The sequence below is a fragment of the Triticum dicoccoides genome, chromosome 5A, assembly GCF_002162155.2.
Source record: "Triticum dicoccoides isolate Atlit2015 ecotype Zavitan chromosome 5A, WEW_v2.0, whole genome shotgun sequence".
NCBI classification, from domain to species: domain Eukaryota; kingdom Viridiplantae; phylum Streptophyta; class Magnoliopsida; order Poales; family Poaceae; genus Triticum; species Triticum dicoccoides.
Genome location: NC_041388.1, coordinates 19,434,942 through 19,439,409, shown reverse-complemented (window position 1 = coordinate 19,439,409; position 4,468 = coordinate 19,434,942). Strand labels below are relative to the sequence as shown.

At 45.0% G+C, this 4,468-nt stretch overlaps 1 long non-coding RNA gene across 4 annotated transcripts; it reads left to right on the top strand.

Annotated features, from left to right (window-relative positions):
* Positions 1 to 1,267: 1,267 nt before the first annotated feature.
* LOC119298841 lies at positions 1,268 to 3,927 on the top strand. 4 transcript variants are annotated; one of them, XR_005145987.1, is made up of 6 exons: positions 1,268 to 1,655; positions 2,236 to 2,514; positions 2,602 to 2,821; positions 3,228 to 3,334; positions 3,430 to 3,512; positions 3,605 to 3,927. It is a non-coding gene; the product is annotated as an uncharacterized LOC119298841 (long non-coding RNA). The 4 variants fall into 4 exon arrangements; XR_005145986.1 differs by having other exon boundaries at positions 1,275 to 1,655; positions 2,337 to 2,514; XR_005145988.1 differs by having other exon boundaries at positions 1,277 to 1,655; positions 2,441 to 2,514.
* Positions 3,928 to 4,468: the final 541 nt, after the last annotated feature.

Sequence of the window (4,468 nt, the reverse complement as noted above, 5' to 3'; positions counted from 1 at the left end):
ATTAGTATCTGAGTATCTGAATTCTTGCTTGTGAGGTGGAATCCAGGACAGTGCTTGCTGCTACAAATCAAATGGGGAATCCCGATTGAGCACACTGATTGAACAAGCATGAAGTAAGGGAAACCATGGGATCCACAAATTTCAGTAGAAAAAATGATGAAAATAAAAAATAGGGTTTGTATTTTAACATATAATGAGGCTGAGCGACCCGCCCACCCGAGCGCTCCTCGAATTTTGCTTCGTTTTGACCCTCCGATTCGCCCTGGTCGCGTCAACGCTGGTGTGCCAACCGTTTGATTTTTACAGTTCATTTTGACCCAGGGTTGTTTCGTGAGCATAGATGACTGGTGGGCTCGGCTAGGCCTTGGATTGGCTGGGTCAGATCCTCCGTGCTGCATCGCTTGTTGTGTCGCACGCTGACCGGATCGTGCGTCGTGGGGCGCCACAGAGGAGTTGGCCAGCCCATATGCACCCGTTTTTTACGCATGCGCCTGCACTGTTCCAATGACGGGTGGGCCGCTCCTTCCCCTGGTCCCACTCGTCCGCTAATCTAACTGCATGTCCCGTCGTGTGGGTGAGTTTTCTCGGGTCAAACGTTTTTGTCCGGTCGTTCCTCATGCGCTGCCCGCGCCGTGCGTCGTGGGGAAGTTACTTCTTCCTACGTCAGGTGCAGAAGCGATGGACCGACGCATGTGCACCCGCGTTTGTGCTGGCGCAATGATGGGTGGGCCGCTGCTATTCCTGGCCCCGCTTGTCGGCTGCAGTGGCTGAGCGTGTCTTGGGTTGCACTCAGGATAGGCCCGTCGCGTGCAGGGTCGTCGCGTCGTCTGTTGCGCTCGCGTGTGGGGTCATCACATGCAGGACGGGTCGACTCATGTGTACTCGCCGGGTGCACACCCATCGCTTCATATGGCTCAGACCCGTGCATGGCCCCATTCGTCGGTCTCTTCTTTTGTTTTTCTTTGCGTGCACGATGTGCCAGCTTTTGTCTCGTCAGGCACGATTCACAGCTGGGAGATTTTGTGCTCCTGTTGCTATTTCCTCCTCTGGCTCGTTGGGTGCTGCCGCTGCAAGTGGGTCTATTTGTTTTCTAGACCCACCCATCTGTGGGTTGTGGCCTACTCCATGCGACCATGCCGCGTCACGTCTTGTCTTTTTTTGTGAGCCGTCCGTGACCATCGCTCCATGTTTCGCCCTCTGGCTGGTGGCCCCTGTTCCCTTCTGGTCCCGCACATCAGCGTCGTCCACTTTAAACCGCCCAGAACACTAGACGTAAGACGGTTCGGGCGTCCTCTCCCAGCCGCCTCCTCTTCTCCCTCGACCATGAGGCTCCTCTCGCGCCGCCCGCCTCCTCTTCTCCTTCCTTTCTCTGGACCGGGTGCGTAGTCGCCGCCGTTTATGTCCGCGCAGCCGACCAGCTTCGCGGTGCCCGGAGCGCCTCCGGAGTTCGTCCCCCTTCCCTGCTACTCTGCTCTCATTACGGAAGGTCGGATCACCCTCGCCCGGCATCGCTCGGTGAATAAGACAGACGAAATTGATGTGCGCTTCCTCTCCTCTCCCCCAACGAAGGCGGAAGATGCAAGCGGTGGCTCCTCACCTAGCCGTATGGTGATGGATTCAATGGAGAAGAGGAAGCATGTTCCCTCCATTACCTGGTTAGTTGCCAATGCTCACTAAATTTGCACCTCTGCCATGTATAAATTTTGTTGCTTCTTCTGCTGTCATGTTTTTTCTGCCCTTAGCAGATTACTATCCTACAATTTTTTTATTTGTTAACGTAAATGAAACACGTACACATCTTGTATTTTCTTCTTTCTTATGGCTATGTTTTTCTTTTCTTTTCTTTATTGATTTGTAAATGTAAATGAAACTACTTGTCATTCAGCCTGGTTCAGTTTTTGATTCCAGACAGAAAAATATGAGTTAAGATTGGTATCTGATGTTCATGTTTATCTTTGCCTAAAAAACACATGATAATTTTATATTTTAGTCTGATTCTTAGCTTTTCTTTGTTTCGGCCAATCTAAACGGTAGTCGTAGTAATACAACACTGCATTCAGAAATAGCAAGAGGAGATAAAGCTAGGTACTGCAACTAGGCCGGTGGTGAATCTAATTTTTAGAACTGACCGTGCTTCAAAGTTGGATGTTCCCCTGAGGAATCTCACTGCATCTATAGATCAACAGAACAAACACCTAAAGGCCCTAAGATCTTTATTGTTAATTTGTTATACAGAATTTGTTGTCTGACTGTCCAAACGAATTGGATCACCTCGCTATGGAATTAGGAGAAGACAGTTACTTGATCTGACTGTTTACAGTTCCACGGTTTTTCAGAGATCTAAAAGACTATCAGGATAAACAAATTCAATCTGAATTATGGAAGTACATGTTGTTCTATGTTTTGGGCATGTAGCAAGCCTAGGAAAAGTTTCAGGAAGTGAGTATGCAAGATAACTTCAAGCAAAGTGTACAGAGGCTGCAGCTGAAGCTGGATTTTGAAGGTTGCAAGTTGGTGGGTCATCAGTTATTATTAAGTTCAATCCCCTTTGCCGTGTAATATTGTGGTCACATTGACTCTTTTGTATAATTGTGCACGCAGGATTCTATTGGAACAATCACTGAAAATGATGAGAGAGTTTGTCTCACATGTGCTGCTCACTGATGAGAAGTAGATTGAAGTGAATGGTGCTAGAGAAGAAGGAGCGGTCGGGAAAGTACACCAGTGATGCCCTGCAAGGCGAGCAACAGGAAGCTAAGGAGATGCTTAGTGTAATCCCTGAGAAGCAAAGAGCGAACCAAAGAACATGTCCGCTTCAAGGGTAAAATCCTCTGTAATCCCTAATTGTGCTTTTGTGAAAATATGATTATTGGGTCCTTCTTCTTAGGTAAAGTTTCTTTCTACAACTCATATAAACACATGTGAATGCACATATTTTAGATCTCATATGAAAGCAACTCAATTGTACACCAAAAGATAGCTGCTCTGTTGATATAGCTTTCTCTCATGCCGTTCTCGATTGCACAATTGTACAATCAAATTCTTATCTCACATGAGGAAGAAAACTTAGTGTGGCATGTTTTACGGAGATACAAATATATAGATGGACATAAAGAAATTCTATTCGAAGCTGTCTAGCTGATTGAGTGAGCTAAAACGTGCTTGAGCCAGTCCTTTGGATATTAATATCTCATCTTGCTCTGTTACCAAACCACTTGGTTTTCTAGGTGCAACAGGAGTAGTCTGATGATAAGGCTGAAGCTATTTCAGCAACTGTTGAAGGAAAGAATGATAAGGCTGACCAGTGTTAGATGACCAAGACCGAAAACAAAAGGTGCCAATTCTTATACTGTGTGTCTACCTCTGCATTTTTAAGCCTAAATAGACATAGCGATTGTTCATCTCTAACCAGAATAACTTCTAAAAAAGGAGCTCTACTACTGGAAGGCATATTAAAGAAATCAAGGCAGTGACTACTCTGCGCCAGCTATGCAGAGATTAATTACCTATAGGTACAACCCAGATATGTTCTCATGTGTTGTTCCTAAATTCATCTGCCATAAGCATGCTTTAACTTTGTGTTCTGTCCTGTGTTTCACTGTAGGTTACCTATCCTATAATATTAGCTTCTCCTCGACTGACATCTCAAGAGGAAAATGGTCCTTCATGCAACTAGGCTCACCATCAACAATGCTCCGCTACAATGCTCTTTGACCAGCTTCAAGAGAGTCTCTTAATGCGTCTGCTACTTGCATGAACAAAGCCACGACCAGGATTTATGTAACCAGTGAACTGAATGCTCCTTATTAAGCATGCTCTAAAACTAGAGTCTTTGGCTGCTCAGGTAGCTATCTCAAAGCAAAGCAAAAACAAAAACTCCCGTATATTATGAAGTGAACTCTAGCTTATTGTGCATGTGTTGTTTGACTGTGGTTTGTCTTTCTATGCGTGATATGCTGCTCCATAGCCTACACACGATTTCTTCTTGAGATAGATATTTTTGGTTACCTTTTTTGGCCACCTCTGCCCCTATTTGTTAGTTTTTTAACTAATTTAGACTCTGGTGGTCTTCCTTTTCTCACGGCGTTTAGGGATCTGGCCCATTCGTGTTTTTGCTTCTGCCCATTAGGCCCTTTCGTGGCTATGGCTTATATCCAGACACGTTCGTGTGGCTAAGGAGTGGCATTTCAGGGTTTCTTTCCTCGTGACGTCTTGGTGCCCAAGGATTAGGCTGTGGTATTCTTCAACCAACCAAATTAGAATCTGTATATATATATATCTCTCATTGTGCACAACAAGACACCATTTTTATTATCATATGTACTTTCCTACAGCTAAACTAACTAAAATATATATTTTGTTTTAAATGCGGCTTTGTGTTATTAAATTAAAATGTGTATATACATCTCTAAATCCTAAACCTTCAAACCATGGATATTTTGTTTCATCGCGAACATGGGTTGAGTGT